The sequence below is a fragment of the Macrotis lagotis genome, chromosome 1 (genome assembly GCF_037893015.1).
Source record: "Macrotis lagotis isolate mMagLag1 chromosome 1, bilby.v1.9.chrom.fasta, whole genome shotgun sequence".
Lineage (NCBI taxonomy): Eukaryota > Metazoa > Chordata > Mammalia > Peramelemorphia > Peramelidae > Macrotis > Macrotis lagotis.
The window spans coordinates 465,325,211-465,348,904 of record NC_133658.1 but is presented as its reverse complement, the minus strand read 5'-3'; the positions used below and the strand labels follow the sequence as shown (position 1 = coordinate 465,348,904).

The 23,694-nt window shown below is 33.6% G+C and overlaps 1 long non-coding RNA gene across 1 annotated transcript in view; it reads right to left on the bottom strand.

Annotated features, from left to right (window-relative positions):
- Positions 1-9,644, bottom strand: part of LOC141506657 (uncharacterized) — a 103,770-nt gene extending 94,126 nt beyond the window's left edge. Inside the window, exon 1 of the long non-coding RNA XR_012473957.1 lies at positions 7,709-9,644. This is a non-coding gene — a long non-coding RNA (uncharacterized LOC141506657). The remainder of the gene's footprint in view (positions 1-7,708) is intronic.
- Between the last annotated feature and the right edge of the window lie 14,050 nt (positions 9,645-23,694).

The following is a 23,694-nucleotide window of genomic DNA, read 5'->3' as shown; positions in this document are numbered from 1 at the left end:
ATTTTGAGTGTAGGCTTAGGGATGGTTCTTAAATTTTTGTTAACTGAAAACTTTGTTGAATTCAAAGAAGCTCTTCAACAGAAGGCTGACCTTTATGTAAGATAATATTTTGACCCTTGACATTCAATTAGATGATAATAATCCATGACCATGGAGGTAAAAAGAAATTCATTCAATCAGTATTCTTACCATATTAATGAATTTATGAATATTTGAAGTAACTAGATTATAACACACTCATTTTCACCAGGTATTTATGAATGTATGTGAGAGTATTGATAATATAACTATTATCAATAGAATGATTCAATCAATATAATTTTAAAAAAGAAATATGAAAAAAAGTTTTTATGTGCCCTTCACCTACACTATACATATTTATAGATATTGATTCAGTAACCAGTAATGATAGGAATTCAAATATAAACCTCTAAATTTGAGCTAAGGACAATCTATAAAAAGAACAATTAAAAAGACTCATAATTAAGTATGTTATAAATAAAAAAAATCAAGTTAACCTTTTACTTATTCAGACAAAGAGAAAACAAAACTTTTAAGAAGAGGTGTCAAGCTTCATGAAATGACAGGTAAAGGAAACTAGGCAACTAAATCCTTACTATGGCTCAGTGACATAAATTCTCTTAGGTACCAGCATATTCTACTAAGAACCTAGATGGTGTAGTGCACTTTAGAGCACTAGACATGTACTTGGGAAAATTGAGTTAAAATCTGGTCTCAGCAAGTCACTTAACCTCTGTCTGCCTATTTCCTAGTCTGCAAACTGGGAATGATAATAACACTTCTCTCTCAGGATGGTTAAAAGGACCCAAGAAGTTAACATTTGTAAAGTATTTGCAAACCTTAATTTTTATGCAATTTCTTCTTCTTATTATTATTATTTCTACTTTATACTATGATACATCCTATGAATATGACAACATATTCAATATTGATAAAAAGCACTAAACAATTTTTTACCCATTTGGTTATAATATGGTAAGTACTCATTAATTAATTAATTTTTAACAAGTATTTTAAGGTTTTATTATTTTTTTATTGATCACATTTCTCCTTAGATGTGCAACAGATGCATCAAGCATTTAGCAAACTAGATTGGCTTGTCAAAATTATATTTTTGTGCTATTAAATCAGATTTCCTTGTTATATTTAGATTTGATTACTCTCCAGATTCATTAAAGATGCACTATTTGACTTTGACTTTTGGGACAATCTAATGAAATAATTATTTTGGTCCTTTCTTTCCCAAGTAGAAAAAAATGTATTCTCTTCAAACATGTCCCCCTCTTTTCATCTTGCTATGATTTTCATGGGACACCATTAGCATATTTTGAGAATCATACTACAGGGAACAGCCAGTATCATCCTCTGTACTGGACAATACAAAAGAAGATATCATAGAGGTCAGGTGGAAGGAAATAGTCATGAAAGAAAAGTAATTTTTTCCCTAGTAGTCACAATACTCCATTCAAGGCCATACTTAGCAGTTTTATGTAGTTGCCTTACTTGTAGAAGTTGAGAGAACCTGACTTAAAGGATCATAAAGTCTGGGGTTTTATGGTGATTGATAGAATAAAATAGGACTGCTAATTCAGGTTGTGCAATGTGGCATAACTCCAAAAGAGCAGGCTGAGGGGCGGGTTGCAGTACAGTTGCTGGGCAATAAGCCAGTTCACAGCATCATTGTAATTGCAGATGAAATAATAATTATTTGAGATAGCTTGCTAATCAGTGAAACCATGGAAGAGGCTGCTGACAAGCACTATCGAGGTAATTAAGGTGAAGCATTGAATTTGCATAAATTTACACTTTGATCATTGTTCACGAGATACCCTCTCTAGAAATAGACTTGGCTGGTTTCAAGATGAGCACTAAATCAAAGTGGAGAGAAGAAATAACTGCAAAACATCAATAATGCTTACAAAATACAGATCCACCTCACGCAGGCAATTATCGAAAGAATCTGTTGTTCTTAATCAGAAGATCATGCTCAACTTATTTTCACTTCGTAAATATTATTAATTAACATATGCCATCTGCATCTGTGCATCTTTAATTAAATGCTAAAATGCTTTTAAGGTAGAAACTCTGAAAACATAATGTTTTATGTTGCTTGAATACCTTCCTTCTGAATTCTCACAGCAGCAAGGTTACTTGGTACGGTTATCTTGATGACCAAATAAACTTCATATCTCTATTGTCATTTTGAGCTTCTATAATTGTACAGGGTACCCATAGTCAGAAATAAGAAGTTACATGCTTTGGTCAGGAGACAAAACTGTTTACTATGAGAAGTTATAATTCTAGCAGAGTAGCCATTCTCATTTCTCTGACCTCTCATCCCTGTGAGTAAAGAATATTTAATTCCTAACACCTCTAGGTAACAAACTTGACTCCTTACTGAAACATTTATAAGTTTTCTGATAAAGTGATCCTAGCTTCCAAAAGCATTCAATACAATGGACCAATCAAATTATAATTAAGTCTTTAAAAGATCAGTTTCTCTTTTTCACCCTACCTTTCCATTCATATGCAGCAGCAATATAGTAAAAATTTGGGTAGGTTGTATTTTTTCCCTTATTCCCCAACATTAAGCTATTTGATCTGTTCCTGCACTTTCTCTTCTTTACACAGAAGGCTCTAGCAGAAACTTTTTATTTTGGAGAACAGAAGCAGCAATCAAGAGGGCGTGGATCTAAATGGATATGAAACTCAGGAGTCTAGGTGTATTGGTGAAACGAAGAAAAAAAGATCACCTTTTTCTGAAAGATCCACACACATATATAGAGAGAGAATTATTGGGTAGGAGCCTATAATACTTTTGCAGAGAAAATTCTAGCAATTGGGTGGCAATTTTACTAGGCAGCTTTGAAGAAAGGAAAAGACTCTGTATAAAGTATTCCTCCTTGAATAGAAATTCCTCTCTACAATTTGTGGTATAGAGGGATACTAACAAAGAGGCTGCTACATTTGTGATAACTGTCTTTGTATGGGGTGATTGTGCCTAGGTGATTTTATTCTATTGCATATTATCCGCAGAACAAACTTACAATGTCTTTTTCTAAGGAGATACATTCAAGACTACAGGATAGTTCTGAAAAAAGAAATGGAAGGCTTAATTGTCTGGGTTATCATGGGTTCTACTTTGGTGGCATCGAATCCTCCCTGAGGAGAACAACAGTCTTTGGGAACCCTTTAACCTGGCAGATAAACCCGTTGCTCTCCCCAGTAGTATCATCTTTACAGTCTTCAAGAGCTTTGAAGAAAAACCGCCTTCACACAGAAATACATGATGTTATGCTAGGGTAATTTCAGTAAAGAGGTTTGGGAATTGGTCACCAGGGTAAGTGAAACACAGAAGAAAATTCTAAAAATATAAGCCCTTTGAACATGAAACAGAGAAGCTGCCCAGAAAGCAATCTGATATGTTTGACTGCAATTTCCATTTCTGCTTCAGCACACTTCCTTAGATAAAATTATAGGAGACATTCATTTCCTATCTAAGCAGTCTCTGGAGACTGTCTCACAGAAACTGTAGTTCCTGATTCTTGTAATTTTTTTTTACTTGGTTTACTTGGAGGGGGCATCATGAGAAACGTTTTTCATGTGGGCATTTGTGAGCACAGTTCATGGCACTTAACCTTGCCTGTGTCTACATTAGCCAACAGGCAACCATCCAGGACCTCACCGTTATTGACTTCACAAGTCGCTTAATCTCCCCAGGCCCCAGTTTCCTTATTTGTAAAATAAGCTATTTGGATTAGATGGATTCTGCAGTCATGTATAACTCTATTGCTAAGATGTATTGAGCATTGAACATTTCTTGTTCAATGCCTTAGAGAAAACTGATCATTAGCATTCAATTCTGTTTGTTATCTTTTCAAAGTAAGGTGGTCAGGATACTACTTAAAACATAAATTTTTAAATTGGGATGGTGATAGTGAAAATAGATGAAAAACCAATTATCTTTAAATAGTATCTATTCTAACTGAATTGAATAATTCTGTGTGTAATGGTGGAGGCAGCTAGGTGGTGCAATGAATAGAGTTTTGGAACTTGAATCAGATAGACCTGAGTTTACATTTGGCCTCATACACTAACTAGTGGTGTGATCCTGGTCAAATCACTGTACATCTGTTGACTTCAGTTTCCTTAGCAGGAACTTGAGAAGGAAACTGCAAATCATTCCAGTGTTTTTGCCAAGATATCCCAGATGGGGCCACAAGGGGTTGGATACAGATTAAACAGTAGCAAAAGCTTATGTTAAAATAGGACAACCTTGACCAAAAAAGTTAGGGATAACTAAAATGACCGAACAATAGTAGACATATGTCACCATAAGAAGATCATTTGGGTTGATAGGAGATATGGATTGCAGCTTTGGATCTGATACTGAATGGTTATGTAAAGTTGGGGAAGTCACTTAAACATTTTAGACTCAGTTTTTTTTTATCTTTTAGTAGTTTACAGGATGGACTGGTGAGATGGAAGTAAGATTGGGGAAGAAAGAAGGGAAAGGACATTGTTGTAATAGTCTAGATGATGAAGACTGAGATGATCGTGATGACATCAGAAATGCAAAGCATAGGATAAAAATATCTTATGAAGGCAGATTCTATATTTGGAGAGTGTGAGAAATTGAAGTTTGAGGACTGTTATATGTATGAACAAGAAAAAGACACTATCTGGTTTCCAAAATGGGACCATGGCTTTTGGGGGAACCATGACCTGACCCAGATAGATATAGGATCAATCAGTAAGTGGGTAAGAAGACTCTCATTCTCTCTTTCACAACCAATCATGGAATTTGTCTCCATTAGTACTAAACCTGCCCTGAGTCTTCAATACTTTTTCACTCTATGCTTTCCCTCAGTCCTTCAGTGCAGCTACAACCTAAACTAAGGGCTATCTATAGTGGCTTAACAAAAGCCTCTGGAAATATTCTTCCTCCTTTCTCTCTTTTCTGATCCATGAGCAGAGTCCTATCTATTCAATTTTCACTTTGAGTGAAAATTTTGAGTCCTATGGGATGAACAGTATACACTGTTGCATCATCTTTTCCTCCAGTCCTCCCTCTCCACAATCTTCCCAATTTCCAATAATTTCCAAATCACTCTTTAAGGTGAAATTCTTCTAATTGTCCAGATTTTCACAAGATCAGTGACTGCTTAGTTTACCTCATTTCAAATCCACATATACAATAATTTCTCAAATCTTCTCAATTCAATCTTCCCATCTTTTATATCAACTTCCTTTTCTAGGTGGAACAGTGGACAGAGTGCTGACCTGAAGTCATCAAAGATGTGATTTCAATTCTGGCTTCAGACACTTATTGGCTGTATGACCCTGACCAAGTCATTCAACCACTGTTGACCTCAGTTTCCTCAACTATAAGATGGAGATAATAATACTTACTTCACATGGTTATTATGCGACTCAAATGAAGATCAAAAATGATATTTGTAAAGTGCTTTGTAAAGTCAGTCTCCCCATGATGAAACAGTATAGTTGATTTTTGGAACCCAAATGCAGAATTGTACATTTATTCCTATTCAAAAGGTATTTTTTCATATCGACTTTCATTCAGAATGTTCACTTTCCCTTTTAGTTTAGTCTCTTCTGGAAATTTGACATAAATATTGTAAAACAGTATATGAAACCTAGTAGACATTTAATAAATACTTCTTCTCTTTCCTCCTCTACTCATATAGCCACCACCTCAATTCAGTCCCCTTTCATATCTTGCCTGAACTATTGCAAAAGCTTGCTAAGACCTTTTATCACTCTAATCCATATTCCATATAGATGCCAAAATTATTTTCTCTAGATTTTGGTCTGACCACATTGCACCCCCCCTCCCCATACATAATTCAAAACTGTTGAGATTCCTATTGACTCTATTATATAATGTAACATCAACTTTATCTTATTCTCTTAACATTTCTATTTTGTGTAACTTTATGATGTACATAATCCTTAGAAGCTATCAGTCTCAGTTTCCATATCTACAAAATAGAAATAATAATAATAGTACCACTTCATAGGGTTATATATGCTACATTGCATATTAGCTAAAAATAGAGCAAGTTATACCCAGTCGGAATACATCTTCAATTTTTAAAAAAATTATGATGTTGACAAATCAAAATCATTTTAAAACTACTGGTTCGTCTAGATGATAATATAGTTTAAATGATTTGGAAGTGACTGAATGACTATAGTAGTCATTGATGGGTCATTATCACTAAGGGGACTGAAATGAATTTATTTTTACCCTGTGATTTTCGGCATATTTATTAATGACTTTTGTAAAGTCACAGAAGATATACATGTCAAATTTTCAATGAAATTAAACTAATAGGGATAACTCTAACATATTGGATGAGTATCAAGGTTGAAAAATATTTGGACAGTTCATAATCAGTACAAACTGATGCAAAATGAAATTGAATAAGGATAATTCAAAAATCAACTATACTAATTTATCATAGTCAAGGCAGAAATAGATAATAGTTTTGAAAAAAAGGGAGGAGTTTAATGGACCTCAAAATTCATGTGTTAATATCATGCCTTAACAAACTAAAAAAAAAAAGCAAAAGTAGTGGTATGGTAAATTCAGTTAAGAAAGGCATATAGTATAGAAGAGATGATGTGATTTTTCTTTTATATTCTGTCCTGAACAGGTCAAAACTGGAATATTTTCTTCAATCCTGGCTATTTTAGTCAAACTACAGTATACCTGAAAAGAGTGATTAGAATGGTCAAGGACTGAAGAATATCCCACAGAAGGATTATTTGAAGAAAATATAGTTATTTAGCATAGAAAAGAGATACTTAAAGAAAATATATTACTCATTCTTCATTTTGGAATATGTGATTTCAATTCTGGCTTCAGACACTTATTAGCTGTATGACCCTGACCAAGTCATTCAACCATTGTTGACCTCAGTTTCCTCAACTATAAGATGGGGATACTAATACCTACCTCACATGGTTATTATGAAACTCCAATGACATCACAGAGTGATGTCTTGACTTGCCTTGGTGGGTTTAAGTGAAGCAGAGTTGCACAAAATCTTTGGCTTCACTCTCTCTCTTCCAGTCTTTGAAGTTCATTGACAAGATAAAAATCAAGGCGACTGGTGATGGTCCAGGATGCAATGGATGACCTCAACATCTTTGATGTCTGACCAAACTCTAAGTGCTCCACAGCTCTTGCTCCATCCAACTTCCTGACTATTGGACAAATTGCTCTTCACATGCTTGGGATAGGCATCCCCTTAACTCATTGATTTATTAGAGGCTTCTACGTTACACTCAACTTGGTTTAACCGATCTGCTGAGATGCTTTCATCTCGGTGTGGCTACTGTACATATTACAGGTTCAGGTACTGAAGGTAGAAGATGAACAAGACTGAAAAGGATTCAGTAAGTCCTCACATCAAAGGTTCTGATCAACTCTGATCAGAACCTTCCATATACCCTTAAAGGAAACATAGTAGGGGTTTCAGGTACTTGAGGAATTTGTCTGTGAATAAAAAGGATTATATTTGTTCTATTTATCTACAGATGGCAGTATCAAGAGCAATGCACTGAAGCATTTGAAATATGGATTCAAACTTGATTTCAGGAAAAATACTTTTTAAGGAAAATTTCCTTTGAAAAAGCTAAGAACAATATAATTGGTTACCTCAGGACATTGTAGATTCTTGTTTAGATAGAAAGTCTTAGAGCAAAATTTGAGTGATCACTTGTCAATGATATTATAGGTGAGATTCTTTCTCAATATCTTCCAAATAGCCTTGTAAATTCCTTTTAATTCTCCAAATCAGTGATTCTATAATGAACTGAGAGACAAAGAGGTTAAATGAGACTCTATGACTTTGAATCTGGTTAAATAAATTATGGTTTCATTGGCAGAATTCAGGAAATATTTAAGATAAAGGATTAGGGTGGCATAAGAGATGATGAATTCAAATTTTAAACATGATAGAAGAAGAATATTGTACACTATACAACTAATGTAAAAAAAGCATATAATAATCAATATAGAATCTTCATGGGGACCTAGAAGTAAAACAAAAAACAAAAAAAATGATATTTGAGGATTTGGGTGGGAGATAGGGGGAAGAATGGCTCTTAATTATTGCATTGATTTTTTCAGTGTAGAAAATTCCCAGTGAGGAAACTTCCTTTAACAATGCAGATCGATAATTCTTCTCCTGCTTAGTCTTATAAAGTTGGCCATTTAGAAGAACTGATGATGAATCACACATCTAGTATGTATCAGAGACACCAAGTTCTTCTTTAATCGAAGACCAGCTACATGTCTACTCTCCTAAACTACCTATCAATGATCTTTTGAATACTGAAATTAATTTAAATGACAATAATTGCTAATTCAACTCAGTTGCCTAATTTTAGGTGTCTAGTAAAACATTTAATTTTAAAAATTGAGTTCAAGACAACGGAGCAGGAAAGCATTCAGGCCTAGAGATTTTAATGAATAGCTAATATTCTAGCCTTTGACCTAACAAACAAAAATAATGGCAAATTTAATGAAAATAACAGGAATGAAATAAGTGACAAATGAAATAAAAATTAACGGAAACCTTAGGAGGAAACTAATACTCCATTTTAGGATTTGTGGTGGTAGAATAATTAGAGTGGTCATGAATTAATTGGAGAGTTCAAACAATTTGAAGGTACCAAGAAATAGGAGTGAGAGCTAATTCATTGAATAATAGAGTTGTTCTCTAAAAAGGTCTTAGTAGATGAATGATTAGAATAATTTAATAAAAGAGACTGTTAATAGGGATAAATGTAAATTCTGACATGAGTTCAAAAAGTCAACAGCTCAAGTATGGGAAAGTGAACTGTGAATAGACTACAATGCATATTTTAAAAATAGATCTGTAGATTTAAAGATTTAAAAAAATAGATTTAACTTAATTTGAGTCAATTATATGACAGCAACAAAACACCAATGCAAGCTGTTTTTATTAAGAGGGATAAAGTTCAAACCATGGGAGGTGTTAATCCTATTGTATACTCTTGATTAGACTACATATGAGTAGAAAGAATATTGACAATTTAGAGAAATCCAGAGACCAGGTGACCAGGATGGGTTAAAGAGAATTGAAAATGTTGCTGCTATGTTTTCTTGCCCTTCTTCAAGAGTGGGAAATGGAGGATGGAATTGGGTTTCCCTTTGAATAGAGAATGCCCTGTAAGGAAAGTCCTTCCATCAACGAAGAGTGGAAACTATTCTTCAACATGAGTTTGCCTTCGTGTTATTTACATACATACATACTTACATACACATAAATGTATATATTTAATATATAAGCATATATGTAATAAATAATAATAACTAAGATTTATATCCAGGTACTTTGCTCAGTATTTATAATTGTAGGAGGCAGGAGATATTATTATCTCCATTTTGCAGAAGAGAAAACTAAAATAGAAGCAGGTTAAGTGACTTGTTTAGAGTCATACTAATAATTTCTGTATGAAGATGGACTTGATCTCTGGTCTTCCTGACTCTAGGCCTTGTGCTTTAGTCACTTTGCCATATAGGGGCTTTTATGTATATATTTCCATCTCTGCCTCTGTCTTTGTTTCTATATATTTATCCTCATCTCTCTCTATTTATGCATGGATATATATGCAATATACATATGTGTATATTTTATATATATATATATATATATATATATATATATATATATATATATATACACATATATATGTATATAACCTTCAAGGTCCCTTCTAGCTCTTAAACTTCTATGTTTGTGTTATGTTGTATTTTATCCAATAAGAAGTATTTTTTTTTGATATCTAATTACATGCTCTACACAAATCTAAGCACTTAGGGTAAATCTAAGTTAAAAACCATCTCTTTTTTTTTTTTAGGTTTTTGCAAGGCAAATGGAGTTAAGTGGCTTTGCCCAAGGCCACACAGCTAGGTAATTATGAAGTGTCTGAGACCGGATTTCAACTCAGGTACTCCTGACTTCAGGGCCAGTGATTTATCCACTGTGCCACCTAGCCGCCCCCAAAAACCATCACTAACAATGTATAGCTTAGCATCTTTTTCAGAAGACAAGTTTTAGAGAAATAAACAAAAATATTTTATTTATATATGCAACTGAAACTTGAATGTAGCTAATATGTGCCATATGAATCAGAAAAGGGTTATAGGTTTTGAGAGTTAGTAGATAGTTTAGAAATTTTCTAGTCCACTGGCCCCAATGCTCCCTTCTTTTTGACCCCTAAAATTTGATGATTAATAAGGTCCAAAGAAGAGAGTTAATTTGTCTAAGGCACATTAGTGACAGAGCTAGGTTTTGTACTAAGATACTTGTGGATTCTCTAGATTTTAGATTTAGGAGGGCTGAAATAAGGAGGATCAGCCTCATATGGAGAAAGAATTGATGTGATGAATCAACAATACATCCTGAGGGAGAGGTGGGGAACTGTTATTTGCTGTGCAGATCAAATCACTTTGAGAAACATCTGTCCTCAACCCAGGAACCCAAGATCCCCTGGAATAGCATCCTCCTTCATCCCATTAACCTTCTTTCTGACTCAGGATCCACAGCCGTTACTGAAGAGGGAAACTTCTACAGAGAAATGACCCTTCCAACTCTCCCTACCACCAAATAGCACCAATTGCCAATTAATTGTTAAACAATTGCCACTAATGAGCAGGGAAGTCCAAGAGATCTGAGTATACCAATGTCCCTCAGATCATCATCCCTGCATACTGCCTGCTTCCAACAGGCAACATCTAGGAATGCATCCTTTATGAAGATAGGTCCTAATGGCTATTTTTGTGGCAAAAAAATGGATTGTTCCTCCATCATCAGCAACCACTGCTACAAAAGAACTGGAAAAGAAAATTTTCACTAACATAATCCTTGGTAGTTCCAAATAGTTAGAACTAACATTTAGTTTTATAAATATTAATGACATTAAAGAAGATGCATTATAATCTGCTTTTCTCCCATACCTAAGAATCACTGGGAATTTCCATCTAACTTGAAGCTAAAATATCATATACACACACATACATATAAAATCCACAGATATGAACATAGTAAATATTTACGCATAGCAAATGCTGTTATGTTTCATTCATTCATTCAGGTTTTGAAAAATAAGTAAAATTTGGACTTGCAGAAAAAGAAAGTTGCATTGAAAATGTAATACAGGGGCAGCTGGTGGCACAGTGAATAGAGCACTGGCCTTGGAGTCAGGAGTTCCTGGGTTCAAATCCGACCTCAGACACTTAATAATTACCTAGCTGTGTGGCCTTGGGCAAGCCACTTAACCCCATTGCCTTGAAAATTCTAAAAAAAAAAAAAGAAGAAAATGTAATACAACATGAGAATGAGAATGAATTTGAGAATAAACATGGTATGTGCTCTAGATAGACTAAAGAATATAGTCTGCTGCTTTAGAAGGATGATGTTTGAGATTAGTAGGGTTTTAGTTTGGATACATGGAGTGGAACCAGATTTTTCAGGTGGAAGGTCCTTAATGTCACCTTGAGGAATTTAAACTTGATACAATATAAAGCCAAACAAATACACTGAATTTATTTTGACTGGGATTAGATTATTCTCTAATAAAGTTTCCAAAAATGCTGGTTTTAGTTATTTCACTAATAAAAATGTATGAGCCCCCTGACTAACTGGATCAAACATATTTTCTACCCTCAGCCTTTCAGGTCTTCCTACATCACTATGTACAGTAACATTAGGCAACATATATGCATATATTCAGTACCTTATTTATGAAATACATCTTGATGTTCTATTGATTTGAATGACCATCCTCTAAAAACTGTAGTTAACATGTGTATGGAACAAGAAATACTAGCCAGACCTATTTTAAAGTGACAAAACTATCCTTTATTGTGCACAGAGTGGGATAACATACTGGCAAAGTACTGGAAGCATTATATGTATTTTACAAAGGAAACAAAGCAAAACAAACATTATATTATATATAAACCCAATTCATATTTTTAAAACTCAGAATATCAACAAAGAACTTTAGGAGGCAGGTAAAAATATTGATGAAATCATAGGCCTCCTTTATCCTATTCCATGTTTTGATAAGTAGAATGGATGATTTAAATGTCACTGTACTACATTTATTTGCTGAGTATATTGCAATAATCAAAAATATCTTAGTTTCAATTCCAAGAATGTATTTGAGTATATGGCAATTATCATATATGTTACTTTCATTTCCAATAATACAATTTTGATTCACAAATAGCATTTCTGTTTGATATAAACTTTGCAAATAAAATTAACTTATGTTTTTATTTCCTTAACACCTAACATAGTGTCTGACACATAGTAGGTGCTTAAAAAGTTCTTGTTAATTATTCATTACTAATTTATTTTATGCTCAGACTTATGAGAAGAGTGAACTAAAACCAGGCATTCCATTTTGGCAATCCTAGAAGACATTGATGTGTGAGATTAAGTGATGAAATATACCTATATATACCCAAAAATTTTGGAATAAATTTGTTATTTCTTTGCATTGTCCAGAAAAATTTAGATAGTAAGGTACCAGTCTTAACATAGAAGAAAACTTCCATATCAAAAAACAAATTAATCTTCATTTACTTCACTTCTGAAATATTACTACCCCAGATAGAAATATCAAATTAAGACTCTAAGAAAATATTTTTAGTTTTTGTGAACTCCAATTCCAAGCTACGCAGTCCATTTTAACTTCTTAAGGAACTATTGAGGAACTTGGACTAAGAGTTCCCAGTTATCCCAAAACCTGAATTTTAGAGGAAAGATTTAACTTGCTTGTCCAGGTCTAGAACAGGTATTATTTCTGCTATAATGCTAATGTTTGTATTGCACCACAAGAGGTATTCATTAGAGAAGAGGAGGCTCTGACACTGGGCTCTGAGTCTCCAGTATAAATGCTATCTCTACAGTAATTTATGAGTTAAATTTAGAATATATTACTCCTGGGGACCATGTAAATTCTGAAGATTTAACTGGAAAGTCATAATAACTTTTAGGAAAATGGTATGATACATGAAAGTTTTCTCAGAAATTTACACCATTGTCTTTTTTCAGAACAAAGTAGTGCTTTAGAGAAAGTAATCCTTTATAAGTTAAAGTTCATATGAACTGCTGTAGCCATGCTGCATAGAAGAGAAACACAGTGGTTGCATTACCTTAGGAAAATAAGAAGGACATCCCTAAAAGAACATTAATTTATCTTTCTATTTTTCTTTAAAGTTTAAAAAATTACTCCCCTTTCCCTTCAATACTGAGATAACTAATGGAATCTAGACTCAAAGATGTAGAGCTGGTGGGATCTTAAAGGTCACTGAGTTCCATCCCTTCATTTTACAAATGAGGAAATGGAGACTGAGAAAGGTTAAGTGACTTGTCTAAGATTACCTAGTTAGTCAGTTTTTGAGGCAGGATTTGAATTTAGTTCTTCTTGATTCTGAGATTGGCACTCTGTCTATTACCACATTCAAATACCCTATTGGGAGTATTATTTCCATTGAGGAAAAAACTGAAGCTCAAGAGGTGAACTCATTTTGCCAGATCACAGAGACAAGACTCAAATTCTAGTTTTGTGACTCTAGATATTTTCCATACTGCCTTAATACATCTTAACATACTACATATGTTATTTTGACTATCAGTTTATTTTCTACTTCTACTTGTTTGACAGGGTATTATGTGATCCTGCTTACCTTATTAAGCCTTATTAACCCAGTTTGAATGCATCAAGTAATTAGATAGCTCTGTAGTTTATTTTTCTACTCAATTTCAAGTAGTAGGACAGCTAGGTGTTCATTGTGGCCAGGTGGCACAGTAAATAGAATACTGGGCCTGGAGGCAGGAATACTCATCTTCTTGAGTCAGAAACTAGTCTCAGATATTTACTAACTTTGTGGTGCTGGGGTAAGCAACGTAAACCTTTTTGCCTCAGTTTTCTTATCTATAAAAATGAGAAGGAAGTCATAAAACACTCTGGTACCTTTTGCCAAGAAAACTCCAATAGGTGTCAAAAAAGAGGATTAAGTTACTTGCCCCAGCATCACAAAGTTAGTAAATATCCTTTTTCTGTCCTTGATGTCATATTCCTTATTTTCTAATGATCCTCAAAATAAGAATTTCTTTTTTTACTTAACTAAGAAACTTTTGATATCTGAAACTGCTTTGAAATGTTGATGAATTCCATTCATATAAATATATGCAATGAATAAAATAAATATTCTTTGGCCCATGCTATAGCTAAGGCCTAGTGACTATTTTTTTGTTAATTCTAAAAAGATTCATAACTATTCAAAACATTTTGCCTAGGTTCTCTAATTTAAAAATGGTCAAAGCATATGACCTTGTATTTATATAGGAAGATATCCAAGCTATCAATCTCCATAAGAAAAATATTTTCAAATAACTAAAAATCAGAAAAAAATGTGACTCAGCAACTCTGAACTTCTTCCTCACATCCATCAGTTTGGCAAAATTGACAAAAAAAGGGAAAATAACAAATGTTAGAATGGCTGTGGGAAAACAGGTACATTAATATACTATTGGTGGAGCTACGAATTTGTCCAAACATTAAGAAAATAAACTTGAAAATATGCCCCTTAATTATTAAATTTTTTACCCAGCATATATATATATATATATATGTATATATATATACATATATATATATATATGTAAACCTCAAAGTAATTAAAGAAAGAGGAAAAGGAACTATATGTGGGAAAAAAGTCAGAGATTTTAGTGGTGGTTAAGAGCTAGAAAATAAGGGGAATCCTCTTTCAATTATAAAGTGACTAAGTAAATTATGGTATGCTAAAATTTAGTGGACTATTATATTTTAAGAAACAAGTAGAATGATGTCAGAAAAACCTTAAAAATGCTTATATGAACTGATAGAAAGTGACCAGAATCAAGAAAATACACAGTACCAGCAACATTGTTAGATGGAGAAATGAATGACTTAGCTATTCTCAGCAATACAATGATCCAAGACAATCCCAAAGAATTAATGATGAAGCATGCACTTTTGGAAAAAGAATTGATATTGTTTGAATACAGATTGAAGAATACTATTCTTCACTTTCTTTCATTCTTTTTCTTTTATTTGAGTCATGTAAAAATATATACACAAATGTCTACATAAATGTAAAATTTTCTTTTATTTGAGTTTTGTTAAAATATATACATAAATATCTACATGATTGCATATGTCTAACTTTTATCTAATAACTTACTGTCTCAGGATGCAAAGGATAGAATTTGGAACTTAAATTTTTTTTAAAAAACCATTGTTAAGAAAATTTTCTTTTATTTGAGTTTTGTTAAAATATATACATAAATATCTACATGACTGCATATGTCTAACTTTTATCTAATAACTTACTGTCTCAGGATGCAAAGGATAGAATTTGGAACTTAAATTTTTTTTAAAAAACCATTGTTAAGAAATTGTTTTTAACATGCATTTAGAGGAAAATAAATTATAAAAAATGAATAAATTGGATAAATCATGTCCAGTGTCTATGATAGACAGATGGAAAACTATCAGTTTGGTCCATCAACAAAGGACAGTGATGAAATGTATTAGGTCATGATTGAGCAGACATATAACTGAAGATAGTGTATTTAACTGTTTTGGAGGAATATGATATTGCTTTTAATGACAACAACCTTCTCATATTTTTTTTTTTTTTTAGTTTTTGTAAGGCAAATGGGGTTAAGTGGCTTGCCCAAGGCCACACAGCTAGGTAATTATTATTAAGTGTCTGAGGCTGGATTTGATCTCAGGTACTCCTGACTCCAGGGCTGGTACTCTATCCACTGTGCCACCTAGCTGCCCCTTCCTTCTCATATTTTTAAGATCAATAGTTACCTACTACTGCTATGTTGGTTTGAACCATGGAATGCTATAATATATGAAGATTTAAAATTGAAGGACATCTGAAGAGCAATGGGGAAAATATGGTGGAAGTGATTAGGATTTAGCACATTGCTAAATCCAAATTGAGAAAAAGATTAAGCATAAAAGATACCAGAGAATTGTAGGGTCAGAAAAGAAAGCGGCCTGGTCATATATTAACTGATCCATTTAAGTGTCACCCAGAAATTAGACGGAGTTTCAGATATTCCAGGTACCAAGAATACTTCCCTACTTCATTTCAAACTCCTGGTTTCCCTGAGTAAACACAATATCTGGCATGTTGTAAGCTTATAATCTGAATTTTCATTCAAATGGCTTTGGGTCTATATTAGCTCGGAGACATGGGATACTACAGAATCTCTGACACTAGTCAGATTCTAAGAATTCTGAGCTAGGAAAGTTGGAAATAAAGGAAGTCAGTAATTCCAACTGGATTTATATTTTTCTTTCATTTATGATTTGTCAGGACTCTTGGTTCTCTTACTCAGCCTTACTGCTCCTTATCAGTGATAGAAAATGGCCTTTTTTGTTTGTTTTTTCCTCTAAATTTGCTTTGTTAGGACTTTCAATTTCTTCTTCAGAACTCAGTTTTACAAAGATCTTCTGTAACTGTCATCCTGCAGATATTCTATGATAGATTAAAACTAGTACTAGGAAATATATTGAAGATTGAAACACACTGCCTTTAAAATTCTGTTTCTTTTGTGCCCAATCTAATTTAATATTGCTAGACAGGTAATTTCCTCTATAGCATTTCTCATAGCTCAATAATTATATCACAAATTATAATTGTGTAGCTTATAATAGCTTGCCATTATACATTTTGGAAACTATCACATACTGAAAAATCTACCTGTAAGTATACCCACATATATTATATATACACACATGTTGTATTGTTCTCCTGTTGTAGGGTACTTCAGAGATATAAGGAATTACAGAACATTTTGCAAATACAAATGCTTATTGATTAATAGCATACCAATGACAAAATTGAGACAAATTCCACAAATATCAAAAAACCAGTGTTTAGAAATCTGGTAAATCCAAGACTGAAAATTAAGCAAATTTGGTATCCCATTTAGCATTATTCATAATGATAATAATAATAGTTAAAAAATTATATAGTACTTATAAGTTAAATTTTTTATTTGAATTCACTATCATCTCTGTTTCACACATGGGGAAACTGATGCTCTGGGAGGTTAATGACTTGCTGAATGTCACAGAGCTAGGGTCTGAGGCTAATTTGAAATCTGATCTTTCTGACTCTAAGCCTAGTGATTCTATCAACTGTACCAAAAAATAAGCATTTATAAGGTGCTGGGTGCTAAGGACACAATTATCATAAACAAAGTCCCTTTTCACAAGTCACTAATGTCATCTGCCTCCTATTAATAAGCGTGAAGAATATCTTAAATATTGTGGTCAATGTAATATTATCTAATATCAAAGGAATATGATCAAACATGACAGACATTTATAACCAGATTAAAAAAATACTGTACAGCATGTTCTAGGGCACAAAATAAATGTCAATTTATGTTCCCCACACCTCCTGTTGCCTCATTTCACCAATATAAATTAAAATGTTTGTCATTTGGGGAACATTTAAGTGACCTTTTGTAGCTGTTCTTTCCTGGGACTTGGTTGCTAAGTTATCCTCCCAACAGAGGAAATTTGCCTCCTGTGCTGATGGCACATGTTTTCCGTGGGTCTCAAGTTGTGTTACTGCAATGTCTTGGATCCAATGATCAGAAAAGGGACTGCTTCTCCCCTCCTCTGTTAATTTAGTCAGACATATCATAAAGTACTGTGATTCATTGAGCTGGCAAAAACCAAATCAGGACAGCTTGCTAAAAGCTGTCATTTAAAGTTAAAAACACATAGCAGTTTTCAATTTCCAAAAAACCTTGTTTTCCTGTTAAGTTTGAAATTCCTTTGCTTCAAGATAAGTAACTAGATAAATCAGGTGGTAAAGATATCCTGAAAGTTTCCAGGGTACCAGGTTAAATATCATTACTTAAATCACTTATATTCAATTCATTTCATTTCAATTCAGCTTCAATTTAATTCAGCAAACATTTTTCAAGGCCTTGATACGTATAATGTGTTAGCTAAAAATAAAAATATATGTGTGCATGCATATATATATATATATATAAATATATAATATAATATATATGTCTAAATTATGCTTAACATACTAGGAAGATGACTGCCAAACACTTAATAAAGGAAGAGGAAAGAGAAGGATGGGGACAGTGGGTGCTTTTGAAAGATCCCTGGACTTTGAGTCAGAACCTTGTGAATCAGTCTCAGTTCTTCTACTGACTAGATTTGTGACTGAGTACATCACTTATCCTAAGGGTTTGTAGGATTTAGAGACTGGAAAGGCCTTAGAAATAATCCATTATGGATTTATTTGGCAAAATTTTTTATGTTTCTCTCTGTCATTTTCTCCCTGTAGAAGGTGAGGACTACTACTTTGCTTTTATTTAGTATCTGTAGGGTCTGGCACAAAGTTGATTCTCAATAAGTGCTTATAACTTGAATTAAGTTAAATCTGGTCGAACCCTCCATGAAGTGGCTTTTCCAAATCTCATGCCATAATGTAAATGAAGACAGGAGCAGAGATGTATATATGAAAAGATTCAGGTTCATAGAACCTAAGGTTTTTGAATCGTAGAGCAGAGTTCATCTTAGTCTGTAAAGTGGAACATTATGTTGCCCACATCATGGGTGAGGAAAATGTTTTGCAAACTTTAAAGTATTTTATTGATAGAGTATTTTTTTTAGGTTTTTTTTTTCAAGGCAAATGGGATTAAGTGGCTTGCCCAAGGCCACACAGCTAGGTAATTATTAAGTGTCTGAGACTGGATTTGAACCCAGGTACTCCTGACTCCAGGGCCTGTGCTTTATCCACTGTGCCACCTAGTTGCCCCGATAAAGTATTTTTAATATAAAATTGTTCAGATTAGATTTCCAAGAGGAAAGTAGTACACAGAGAATATTAGAGGAAGAGAAGGGAGACAGAGAAAGTGGGAAGATGAGTTGGTAGAATAGGGAGAGAAATCAGAAGATGTAGGTTCAAATACTAGCTTTGTTGTTTACTAATTGAATAACATTGGGGAAATCTGTAAAATTATGTGTGTGTGTGTGTGTGTGTGTGTGTGTGTGTGTGTGTGTGTGTGTATGTGTGTATAAGCCCATAGTTCTAAAGGGTTCTGCCTAGACTGAGAAGAATAATGGAGATTTAAACTTTTTTTTTTAAATTTGTCTTCTATTTAGAGAGGAAAATGATCAATTTTTAAAAATGATGTTTTGGATGGTTTACATTATTAACTGAGGCATGGCTCCATAGCTCAATCAATTTGGGGGCAAATGAGGCATTCACAAATCCCTGAATGACTCTGAAAAGGAGGTTTACTTTGTACTCACAGAGCAAAGATACTCAAAAAAACAAATAGTGGCACTTAGGTTAATTGAAAACAGCCCCAGCCTTCTCCATATGTAAACACATCTGTTAGTCAAGACAAGATATGGTGAAGGACCTAGTAACTCCTGAGTTGTATTATATTTGAGGGGCTTGGATTCTATGTAGTTGGAATTGTTTATGCAGTTAGATGTTCAACAAACTGTGTGAGGGAAGCTAGGCACCATCAGGTCCCTAGGGCCAGCTTTGTCTTCTTTAAGGTAAAGCCTCCCCATGTTGCATATGGGAGGAAAGAAGCTGTATCAGAGAAACACTGGTTCTACCACAATTATATTTATGATAGATAGCCTGTGAATTTTGTTTCCAGGATGAGAGAGATTTTAAATGTTTTGGAGTTTAGAATTCCAATGATTCTATGATTCTGTAATCTGTAGAATGCAAATTGGGGAAGTTGCCTGGAATTTTGAAATAATTTAGAACAAGAATCACAAACAAAAATAATGAAAAGAAATTTGGCCAATAAGAGCAAAGAACTGTGATAGGAGTCAAGGAATACTATAACATGAATTATATACAGAATAGAACCAGCAAGAAGATTTAGAGAATGATGTTCCAGAAGTACTCATCAAGGGTTATTATGAATATAATATTTTAGACTGCAGAGTTGAGGGCTGGACAAACAGTGGTGGTGAAAGTGCCAAAGATAACATTGTGACAGTTAAGACAAATGATGATCAGAATTTGGGAGTTTTCTATAGAGGAGGAGTTTGGAAGTACTTTCGATCTTGAAAGAAGGAGAGGGAAAGAAAGAGGAATTACACTTGTAAGCAAATCATGTAGATAGGAATAAATTATTTGTATCAAGTTTAAGCAAAATAAGTAAAGGGGGGGGGTTTGAATAGATCATTTCCCAAGAATAGTCAATCTGCTAAAAAGTACCTCATCACAACTCAGAACAAATGTAGAAGAGCCTAATGACATGAGGCTGTCCCAATACACATCAATAAAATCCATTCTGCTGCCCATGTTGGAATTACCAACAGTGCAATTCTTCAATAAGAGTTTGACATAGTCTATAGACTTGTTATTGCTGAATCATGTCTGACACTTTTACCCTATTTGGGGTTTTCTTAGCAAGGATAATGGAGTGGTCTGCCATTTTCTTCTCCAACTCATTTTACAGCTGAGGAAACTAAACCCAATAGGATTAAATGACTTGCTCAAGATCACAGCCAGTATCTGAGGTCAGATTTGAACTCAGGAATGTGAGTCTTCCTGATTCCCAACTGGGAGTACTATCTACTGGTCACCTAGCTACAAAAAATAAAATAACAGTGTTGGTAATGAAACTATTATTAAATCAAGCAAAAGTAGTAGTCAGAATTCTGAAATAAGAGAGGTTTCCAACTGTACTTACTTGTCATTATTTCTGGATAAATTTCTTCATACAATGTGATATGTGATACCCAATTGGCATAATTGATCAATCACTAACAGGTTACTTTGATGGTTTTAAAGTTCCTGAAAAAAATGCAGTTAATACAGTGTTTTCCACTCACTAAGATTCTCTCTCTCTAAAGTAATGGCTTATTATTGATCAGTATTTTGTAAGTAACATGTAATATATAGCTTTGTCCTCTCTTCTTTTAAAATTTTTTATTATTTTATCATAATTTATTAATCTTAACAAAGAACCTACTATTATACAAAGAACAAAATAGGATGACAGGACATGAAACTGTGAATCTATTATATTCAGGTTTTTTAAAAAAGCAAATATTAAACTTAATAGCATTAGTACTGCTGCACTAGCTAGTTCTCCCTTCTTAACTTCCTTCTGGTCTCTTTAGTGTAGCTTTAAAATGTTTTATTGATCTTTTTTAGTTTTTTTCACATCTCTATTACTAGTGATCAATATAATGCATACATACCTGCATACATACACACACATAGATAAGATTGCTGGTCATTTTTGGAGAAGAATTTGGAATTGTGTCCAAAAAGTTATAAAGCTTTTTGTATATACTCTTTGACTTGGCAATATTGTTACCAGGTTTTTTCCCCCTAAAGTGATCAGGGATAAAAGAAAATAAACTGTATGTTCCAAAATATTTATAGCAACTTTCTTTGTGTTGGCAAAGAATTGGAAATGGAGTTGTTGCCTATCACATGGGGAATGGCTAAATAAGTTGTGTGCTGAAAGAAATGATGAGCATATGGATTTTAAGAAAACACATGGAGGTGCAGCTAGATGGTGCAGTGGATAGAGTACCATCCTCAGAGTCAAGAGGACCTGAGTTCAAATTCAGAATAAGACACTAATTACCTAGCTACATAATATTGGGCAAGTTACTTAATCCCATTGTCTTAAATAAATGAAATTAAAAAAATTGAAAGACTTGCATAATACCCTTTGATCTAGCAATACTACTACTAGGTCTATACCCTGAAGAGATCATGAAAAAAGGGTAAAAACATCACTTGTACAAAAACATTCATAGCAGCTCTGTTTGTGGTGGAAAGGAATTGGAAATTGAGTGAATGTCCATCAATTGGGGAATGGCTGAACAAATTGTGGTATATGTATGTTATGGAATTCTATTGTTCTATTAGAAACCAGGAGGGGATAGAAATTCAGAAAATCCTGAAGGGATTTGCTTGAACTGATGCTGAGCGAGATGAGCAGAACCAGAAGAACATTGTATACCCTAACAGCAACATGAGGGCGATGATCAACCTTAATGGACTTGCTCATTCCATCAGTGCAACAATCAGGGACAATTTGGGGCTATCTGTGATGGAGAATACCATCTATATCCAGAGAAAGAATTGTGGAGTTCGAACAAAGAATAAAGACTATTATTTTACTTAAAAAAACCCACTTTATCTTATTATGTAATCTTGCTATCTCCAATATTTTATTTTTTTTCCTTAAGGATAGGTTTTTGGAAACAATGTAAAGAGTCAAAGACTGCCTTCTGTGGGATGGGGAGGGAAGTAAGATTTGGGGAAAAATTGTAAAATTTAAAAATAAAAAAGTTTATTTTAAACATTAAAAAATAAAATAAGATGAGATAAAAAAGAAAGACTTGCATGAAATAATGAAGAGTAAAATGAGTAGAATCAAGAGTACATTTTATATATTAAAAACAAAATTCTTTGAAGAATGCCTATGATCAACTAAGTTGTTTTAAGTATTATATTCAAATCAATTACTACTATTATTATGAAGATTTTATCCACCTCCACAGAAAGAACTGATAAACAGAAGTGTCTGTATGTGTGTGTGTGTGTGTGTGTGTGTGTGTGTGTGTGTGTGTGTGTGAGAGAGAGAGAGAGAGAGAGAGAGACAGAGAGAGACAGAGAGAAATGGTAGTCTTCTCTAGTGCATTGTGGGGAGGGAGGGAGAAAATTTGGTACTTAAAATTTTATAAAAAGTTAAATTAAATTCAGAAAAGATTGCTGGCTATTTTACACATGTACAATCCAGAGCCAAATCATTTGCAATTTAAATTGCACATTTGCAGACAATTACATATCGACCTTGATCTTCTTATCCTCTTCCTCTAATCAACTCTGATAATAGTTCTCCCATCAGCTTGGAATTAGGCAGAAATTCTTATAAAACTCCAGGAGATCTTACTACACGGAGAGAAATACCTTCTTTTTAAGTATAGAATAGGTTATAAAAGAATTCAAGGTATGGGTTATAATAACTCAGATTTCCTGTAGTATTTGGTAACCTATGACTATGGAGAGGAATTATCTTAGTTTGGAGACATGATCTTATTGTCCTTCAAAAATCTTGAGGATTTTGGTAGTATAGCTGTAAGTTTGATGATTATCAGTCCTCCACCATTCTTCAGGTTCAGTATTCAGTACTTGTCCTCAGTATTAAACAGTTTATATCTTTACAGCAGGAGTTCACATTATCATGGATGGTTGTTTGCTCATTCATTAACATAGGCATACACACTCAGAGGAGCATGGTAATAAGAGGGGTTCAAACCACATGAGAATGAACATGTCAAGGAATACTGATGGAATGATTTAGTTGAGATCACTCTGCAGCCAAGCTATATCTGTTCAGGAGCTTTCTTTTAAATTTTTAAGTGAGACAATCTAATTAGTGAGAATTATGCAAATTGATATTGTGGTTTGAGAGTAGTTTGGGTAAGACTCCCTAGGGCCACTGAACTCTCTGCATTCAATTCTCTGTCCCAATCCTTGTTCTATCTTAAATAAAGAGCAGT